Genomic DNA, 9353 nt, shown 5'->3' with positions numbered 1-9353 from the left:
CCTATTTCAATTAATCAAGTCTTAACAAGTTTGATTGCTTAACATGTTGGGAACATTTAATCATGTAAACATCAATCTCAATTAATATATATAAACATGGAAAAGTTCGGGTCACTACAACACTGTCGCCTAAGTACTATTGTGCACTAAGAATTCATAAAATTAAAGGCTAATCAATGTCAAAGTGTTGGTGTAGTGAGTCTAGTATAGTCTAGATCCTCTATAGTGGGTGTGTTGGGCTCGTCGAAGCTTCCAACAGCTTATAGGTGTAATTGCATATAATAGTTACGTGAAGGGTTGTGACAACGTGATATATAAGATGGATTCGAAATAGTTTTGTACTTATATTATAAAAAATATCTAAACTGAAATGTATCATGCGGCTATTTACATATAACTATATTTGTACCGATCACTCATTCTATTTGATGTATGCCAAATAGCTACGAGTGTGTCCATATATGCTTCATTTTTTTCTTGAAGAATTATTCGATAGTCAAAAGTTTAATTTTTTTTTATAATTATACGATACTTTTTCAATGGTTATATCAAAGAAATAGTTACAAAATGTCTTGGGTTTATCCAACCTCACTGGTCATCTTTAATTTCTTCGACCCGTCCATTTTGCCCCGAGTAAAAGGTACACTAATTTTCTTAGTTTGTTTCATACTTTAGATGATGTTTTGTGTTTAGATTTTTTGTTGTGCTTCTCTTTATAGTTCCACTCGATTTATCATACGTTTTCAAGTTGTGGTATGCTTCTACTTATCAACCTATTTTTTGTACCAATATTCTTATTAGATGCATTTGTATCAGGTTTGGCATCCTGTTTTAAACAAACTTCTGCTGTTAAGCCAAACTCAGACATGCTCCAACAACATCAATACCATCAAAACCAAGTAAGTCACCATAAACACATATACTACAATACATACTCAATATAGATAATCACTCTAATACTCAATCTATTTGAACTATTGCAGCTCCAGCTTAAGAACCGACAGAGGCAATGCAACTGCTATCACTGCAACCAACCAATTGGCAAAAACATCACCCCTCCAGGCAACCATTAAGCGTAAAAAAATGTAAGTTGCTATTTGGTGTATTGGTGCTTTTAATTTGGTTTTTGTTTGTTGTCATCAGGTTGCGTATTCAGTCTAGCTTTAAAATTCGAATTTTTGGCCTTTTTTTTCCCACTGAAGGTAATGTATGATGCTGTTTCGGTCCTTTTTTGTTGTTCCTTTTATGTTGTAATGGTTATTTTTTTAAATTGTATATCTTATTGTTTTGTGTTGATATCTGATGTTTTCTACTGTGTTATGTACGTTGTTGCGCGTTTATGTTGCAGATTCCTGTTTTATATCCTTTGTTGTGATACTATAGCCTTTGATCATATAATGATAACGACAAAAAGACAACGGAAAGGTAACAGTAGTAGGGACATTTATGGTGAACAATCCAGTACTGGTCATTCCAATTTTGTTTCCCCCGTTTTGTCGTCGAGACAAATTGCCAATACATATTCGATACAACGTCGTAATAACTAGGAAGTTTGTCCGAGTGTAACGTTAGTAAGTCTGCGACACCTGTATATGTTCCCGCTGTTAATGGGAGTTACTTCTGATGATGTTGGACCTGTTATTGCCTCCTCTCCTGGTCAGCATGTGAGCTAGTATTTGGTTATTCACAACAGGCTGTAGCTACACCCTCCAGTAATCCACAATCGCTGTTTGACATTGCAGTTGCTACTCCCGGTATGATTTATTTATTGTTTTATCTTTTGGATGATATTGAGCTTTGGCTTTTGTTATTACTAATGTTGGAAAAAGTATTTTACATGTTTCAGGTGATCATATGATGTCAACTCTAGAGGATGTTGGCATCCCGACAAGTGTGGTTCCAGACACTATTAATGTTGGAGGTATGCTGTTTTATGTTTCTTCTAAATGTAGCCGTCTAGGTTTTTTAATATTTATTAATTTTATTATCTCTGTAGTTGGTGACAGGTGACTGAAGATATCGAACTAACTGTTACAGAATGAGATGTGGATGCATCGTAACTGTATTTGACGATTATTGGTGCTCACTGTTTTTGTATGTCCTCTTCCTGATTATTTTTCCTATTTTAGGAGTGAAAAAGGTTATCATGGTGGGGATTATTTTTCCTATTTTGTTTTGGTATTTTTTTGTTGTTCCGTAAATTTGGGGATTCAAATTTTCTTTGGAGTATGCGTTTCAAAAGTATCATTCATATGTACTGGTTTGTTTAGTTTTTAATTTTGGTGTTTATATTTGATAGATTATTCCCAAAGATATGCAGGTTTTGTATTTAAAATTGGGTTGAAAATGGTCCGGTCCCATGTTTAAAGACTTCTGCGGCAACTAAGTCCAACACCATACAAGGTATGATCAACTACATCAAAATCTAATCATAAAGCATACACTGACATGAACTGAAAATGCAGAGGCAACACTTTACATGCGAAGGAAATATTGGCTCAATGATGCAAGAAATGCAAAGTAAGACTAAGACGCGCACCACCATATCTTGAATTGACCAAACTTGAAACGTCGTTTTGACCAATAACAACTACTCCTTTGCAGCTCCCTTTATAGACGACTCCGCAACATCGATGCTTACCATCATCTCAGAATACCACCCACAATTGAATTACTGGAAGGCATGTTTCCGGGTCATAATTTTTTTGATGTTATCTGAATGTTTAATTACATGTGATGTGGTTTATTATACATGTGTCTTATGTTGGTTGTTGTAAAATGAAATAGAAAAAAAAATCCGAAGACCACCAGCTAACCAGTTAATCTATGTAGTTAACTAAACAGCGCAACAATCGTAGCTATTTTGTATATATAAATATCGAACAATCATAGCTATTTTGTATATATAAATATCGAACGCTACGTTTAAATATTGTACCCGCTTATGTTCAAATGGTGCAAAACCAACTTTTCCCGTCGCAACGCGCGGGCCGGTCTGGACCTCAAGCATAAAGAAACATTGTATTCCCGACAATATAAATACCTACAAAATGGGAATGTAATGTATTTCGTATATCAGACCCGATCTCTTTACGCAACCCACTAATCACTCATTTAGCCCCTTACTACTAAATTACATACATTAAAGTGGTATAAAAAGCTCATATTCTACAAAATATTTTCATCATTTATATAAGACGTATATAAAGAGTATAAAGCTTTACCCCCTTTATCTTCTATTGAATCGGGCTTTTACCAGGCTTAATCACTCTAATCGTGGTGAGCCATGCTATCTCATCTTTTTCATTACTCCAATTTTCATCAAGATTTTTTTTTTAAGATAGTGTTTTTTTTACATTGTTTGCAAAAATAGAAATATGGGAAATAGTTTTACAGAAATAGGGAAACCGGAGTTTGAAACTCCGGTTTTTGTAAAATCGAAGTTTCAAACTTCGGATTTGTCCCTTTTTGCACACATGACACTTTAGTATCAGTATTTTGACACCGAAACCCTAAACCGAAGCTTGAAACTCCGGATTTGCAGAAAAAACAGTAAAAGCGGATTTTCAAACTCCGGTTTTACATCTGAAATAATAGAACTCAATTATTGACTGATACTTAGTCTTTTCACGCTCAGATTTGATACGTTTTTACAGTTACTTACGCCACTTTTATCTTAAATCCAATAAGAACAATATAAGCAACACAATATTATTATTAGTAATTTGCAAATATAAATTTTTTGAACAACACTTTTATTGATAACGATAACACAGTTACATTTTTTTCAAATTAAAAATACACAATTAAAGTAAATAAGAAACAACACATAAAGTAGATGTAATAAATAATTAAACCAGATGCAAGGAAAGAGCTTGCGATTTTACAATTGCTCCATTTTTTATTACATTTTGTTAGGACCCCGAAGTTGTATAGAGTTAATGTGAAATAAGCTTAAATGATGGTTCCTTAGAAGAGGGCTATATAAGGAACCTAAGTAGTCCTAATTAGATAGCCATTGCATTGTAACTGAGTTCTACAAGTCGTGGAATGTAAATCTTATTGATTCTCTCTCATACCGAATCTCCTTTACACTTACCGAATCTCAATTCTAACTTGTCTTTTCTTCTAATCTCAACATGATCTGATCTATCATTTGGTATCAGAGCTTCCAGGGAGTGATATTACATCACTAGATCGATCCAGAGATTGAAGATTACAGAATCTGAGCACTCTCGGTATATTGAATCAGATTCGGTATAATCGAATCTGATAATCTGACGTTCAGATTCTTGTGATAAGTTCAGCGAAGGTGTATTAGGTTGATTAGAAAGAGTTTCAATCATCATTACAGCTTTTTAACATCAATTATGAAGAATCAAGTTGATTTTTAGAGTTCGTGGCTAAAACTCTCGGTATTCATCATTTCTAGCTTGATTCTGTAGTTTAGTAAAGGTTTGAGGTTTCAGTTGTGATCGTGAGGTGTTTAATCACATTTCTGACGGTTTAATTTCATCAATTCTTCAAGTTTTGAAGATTTGATCTACATTCGGTATCGTAACTGTCTTACCGAATCTGCTTCAAAGCTGTTAATTCTCAATCAGTGTTGCAGATTGTGGTGTGTTTGTGATTCTATCACATTCGGTTTGATCATATGCAGATAATTGGTGTGATTTGAGAAAGGATTTGTTTGAATTCTAAGTTTTCATACTTAGACTCGGTATTGTCAACTGCTACAGTTGACATTCGGTATCCTATACATTCGGTATCTTTGATATTTTGTGTGATACTAACTTGTTTCCTTGTGCAGCAAGGTTACATAATCTAATTCAATGTAATTGAATTGTATTTGAATTCAAATTCATATAGAATCTGACTACCGAGTCAGATACCGAATCAGAATCTCGGCATCACTTAATTCATTGGTTTTAAGTGTTCTCAGGCGACAAATCTTGTGGTTACAGAATCTATACTGAATCTGGGTGTGTTACTTGTATTTCTGATCACTTTCTGATACAGAATCTGGTTAACCGAATCTGCTACAGTACCGAATCAGATACCGAATCTGACATTTTTGTTAGATTGTTGTGATTTTTCATCCTAGATTTGTGTAATACCGAATCTTTACCGAATCTACCTCATTTTCAAGATGTCTACTCAAGATAATTTGATCATTGGATCAGATTCCCGTCCTCCAGTGTTGTTTGATGGAAAGTACACTCAGTGGCTTCACCGAATCACTCAGTACATAGACTATAAGGGTGAGAAAGTAAAGTACATATGGGCTTCTCTGAGAGATGGTCCAGTTGTAGATTATCATCCGGATACTGGTATGCCAATTCCAGTCTATGAACTTTCTGGTGATAAACGTGAGAGAGCTCAGGGTGACATAGAGGCAAAGAACATTGTTATGCAAGCATCCCGTATGAGTTGTTTGAAAATGTTGATAGCAACACCACTGCAAAAGATATATGGGATGAGATCAAACGACAGCAAGAAGGTTATGACATGTCAGATGTTACTAAACTGAATAAGGTTCTGGGATTTTATGAAGATTTCAAGCAGGAACCTGATGAACCACTCAAGGATACCTACCATCGTTTCAATGGTGTTCTCAATGAGTTGAAAAGGTGCAAGATCATAAAAGTAAATGCTGAAGTCAACATGAAATTTCTCAAAAAGCTCAATGTTGATTGGCTTCCTAATGGAACCATTGTTTGATCTACCAAAGAGATCAAGTTGACTATTCATGAGCTTGTTGGAGTTCTTATGCATTACCAACCTGAAGTGTCTAAACTTCAAGAAGGAAGGAAAGAGTCATATCTAAGTGATCCTCTTGCTCTCATTGCCAAAAAGAAGAGCAAATCATTTACGACTTCCAAAAGTTTGTCCAAGAAAGTGCTTGTTGAAGAATCAACTGATTCTGAAGAGTTGAATCTTTCTGATGTTGATGATTCTCACCTTGAATTAGTCAAAATGGCAGCCATGTTCACAAAATCCTTGAACAAACATAAGTTTAAACCCAAATCAAGCAATCAATGCTAGAACTCATCGTCTTCCTCGTACTACAAGAAAGCCGATCACTCAAAACAACAACGTGCTGATGATTCCAATAAGGATGAATCAATCTGTTTCAATTGTGGCAAAGCTGGTCATTACTCTCGTGAGTGCAAGATGCCTAAGAAGAAGGATGCAGCTTACTATAAGAAGAAAATGTTGATGGCTAAGATTGTAGAAACTGGGGGAGAGCTGAAACCGGTTGATGATACTTGGTTTACCTGGACTGACAATTCAAATTCAGAGGTGGAACATGCAAATGTTTGCAAGGTGACTAAGCTCATCAAAGCTAAGGAAGCAATGGAGAATTCTGACTCAGCATCTGATGATGAAGAGGTACAATCATCTGAAATTCTACCTGATTTTATAAAAGTGCAAAATGACATGATGAAGAATTTAGTCTCAATGTCAAAAGAAGTCAAAGGTTTAAAATCTGAAAACAAGATTTTAAAAGATAAAATCAAACTTTCTGAGACCAAACCATCTTCATCTAAATTACAATCGGAATTACAAAGATTGACTGTCCAACTCAGCTCCACGAAAACTGAGTTGGAAGATCTTAAAAAATCAATTCATCCGATTAAGGTCGAAATGACAGATTATCGTCTAAAATCGGAACGACTTGCAGAAAAAGTTCAATTTCTAGAAAAAGATCTTTTTGATTTGAAAACTCAACATGAACCCACACTTTCAAAGCTAAACAAAAAAATTATTCAATTGGAAAATACCATAATTGAAAAGAACTCTGAAATCTCTTCGTTGTCAAAAGAGTCTTTTCAAATGAAAGCACAACTTGCTCGATATGAGGAAAAAATCTATCGAACAGATCAATCCAAAGCTATCATGAATATGGAACTTTCAAAACAAACGATTTTTATGAATAGACCAAAAACAATTCACGGTGATAAGTGGGGGTTGGGTTATGAAGATCCCAAGATCTTAGATAATGCTTCTAAAAAGATTCCAGGATTATATCATTCTGATTACTTTCAAGCTGGTTTACCATCTCATTTTGTGCATGCTTCTGATGCTGATTTTGATGATATTATTGTTAATCGCAAATCCAAGAAATACCATCAAATTAGCTTAATGAATGACAAAATTAATGCTAAAATGGGTAAATCTAATCCTGATTTCTTGAAGGAACTTGTTGAAACTGAAAAGAATATGCAACAGGAAAATTATGTGCCTAAGCGTAGACTGGTTTATATCCCAACACTCATGCTAGAGAAATACATTTTAATGCTTGAGAGTGAAGTGTTTAACAAACCTAGTTCTAGCATTACTGCCATAGATGAGGTGTTTGATGAACCAACTTTTGATGTGAAACCAATTCTACCGGCCTTACCTGTGTGTTCTGATAATGGTTTCTGTGAAGACCTAGCACATGAACTAACTGTCTTCTTTGAGACAGAATTCCTAGGTTAAACTGATTTAGATGTAAAGGTAGAACCTTGAGATGAACCAACTGTTGAAAACTTGATAGATTTTGACACAACAATTGATCCTTTGAATGAATTTTACGCAAACATACCTATTGTACGAAACTTGAAACGTATATTAGGTATAGTTGAACAGGAAAATGTTGATTTGCAACTTAAGTGTAAATATTTAGAACAAATGCTTGCTTTGTGTGATAAGTTGCCTCCACTTCCTAAGAAAGAATGTACTTATGATTTTAAGGAAGGTGAAGTGCTAGTGTCTGCAGAGGAATTATGTCTTGAGATTAAGAGCTTAAAATAAAAAATAATTCAACTGAAACAGGCTAACACACTTAAGCAATCATCTAATGTTAAAACCAATGTGCCTGAATGTGTTGGTGGGATTATTAAGAAAGGGAAGGGAAAAACAACATCTACGGATGCAAAACCCATTACTATTCTTCAAAATCCACTACGTTCTCAATTTGGTAAATGTGTTTCAAAAGTTGCACCTTCAACCCAATTTGTTGTCAAGAGAGTTCATTCTCAAAATGGTTCTGTGTTAACTGAAAAGATTCCTATGATTCAAATGCCAAATCAATCAAAGGAAAGTCTTTTAACGAAATCAGTCAAGTCAACACAACACACGAGTCCAAACCTGATTTGAGTGAGTATGATACAAAGGAACGTAAAATCAAATTGGAAATTTTGCAAAATCAATCATCTCATGTGTCAACTGAAAAGTTTGGATGTCTAACTAACAGAGGTGTTTTTCGTGTCACATGTCATAATTCAAATTTGACTTACAAGTCTGTATGGATTCCTAAGTCCATGACTAAGAAAGTAGCAACCAAACCAAAGCAATCTGCTAGTCGACCTAGGAAATCATCTCATGTCTTTCAATTTTCTTCTGTGAACAAAACATCTGCTTGGAATAAGTTGTGTGTTAAGACTTCTGATAATGATGTAAAACTTGATATTGCGTACGATACTTCATGTAATGTGGTTTTAAATGATGCTTTATTGTCGAAATTGCATGATGCTTTACGTGATTATCTCATTGTTGATCCAAAGTTTATTGTTGGTACTAACCGTAGAGGACCCAAGATACTTTGGGTACCTAAAATCTAGGAAATTAACATTTTCAGGGTTTCGACGTCTGTGTTTGGTATATCGATTCCGGTTGCTCTCGACACATGACGGGCGATAAATCCTTGCTTGTCAATTTCGTTAACAAATTCCTAGGAACGGTTACTTTTGGAAACGATGAGATTGCAGCAATAACGGGTTATGGAGATTTTGTGAAAAATGGCATAACAATCAAACGGGTCTCATATGTTGAGGGTTTGGGATGCAGTTTATTTAGTGTCAGCTAATTTTGTGATGGAGATCTCAAGGTTTTGTTTGAACGTCATCAATGCTCGGTGCAATCCACCGAGGGAAACGATCTCCTTGTTGGTAAACGTTGTGCTTCACTTTATACTATTGACCTCAATGATGCACCCTCACATGCAACCATGTGTTTGGTTACTCGTTCAACAAAGGAAAATTCATGGTTATGGCATCACCGGATGTCACACATGAATTACAAGGGTATTAATCGATTGGTCTCTAAATACTTAGTTGATGGTATTCCATGCTTTCAATATGATAAGCATCATGTGTGTCCATCATGTGCGATGGGTAAGCTGAAACGGACTAATCATCCGCTTAAGCAAAACCCCAGTACTTCATCGTCCTTGCAATTATTCCATATGGACTTATGTGGACCCATGCGTATTTTTAGCCTTGGTGGCCGGAAACATGTGCTTGTCATTGTAGATGACTATACCCGATTTACGTGGATTTTCCTTCTAAGGACTAAGTCAGACACCC

At 35.2% G+C, this 9353-nt stretch overlaps 1 long non-coding RNA gene across 2 annotated transcripts; it reads left to right on the top strand.

The window, feature by feature from the left end:
* Positions 1 to 1749: 1749 nt before the first annotated feature.
* LOC139874893 (uncharacterized) lies at positions 1750 to 2789 on the top strand. 2 transcript variants are annotated; one of them, XR_011767902.1, is made up of 5 exons: positions 1750 to 1921; positions 1997 to 2094; positions 2300 to 2403; positions 2466 to 2520; positions 2605 to 2789. It is a non-coding gene; the product is annotated as an uncharacterized lncRNA (long non-coding RNA). The 2 variants fall into 2 exon arrangements; XR_011767901.1 differs by having other exon boundaries at positions 2466 to 2789.
* The last annotated feature ends 6564 nt before the right edge of the window (positions 2790 to 9353 follow it).

The sequence above is a fragment of the Rutidosis leptorrhynchoides genome, chromosome 1 (genome assembly GCF_046630445.1).
Source record: "Rutidosis leptorrhynchoides isolate AG116_Rl617_1_P2 chromosome 1, CSIRO_AGI_Rlap_v1, whole genome shotgun sequence".
Classification (NCBI taxonomy): Eukaryota; Viridiplantae; Streptophyta; class Magnoliopsida; order Asterales; family Asteraceae; genus Rutidosis; species Rutidosis leptorrhynchoides.
The sequence above is the reverse complement of the archived record's forward strand: the minus strand, read 5'-3'. Positions and strand labels throughout refer to the sequence as shown.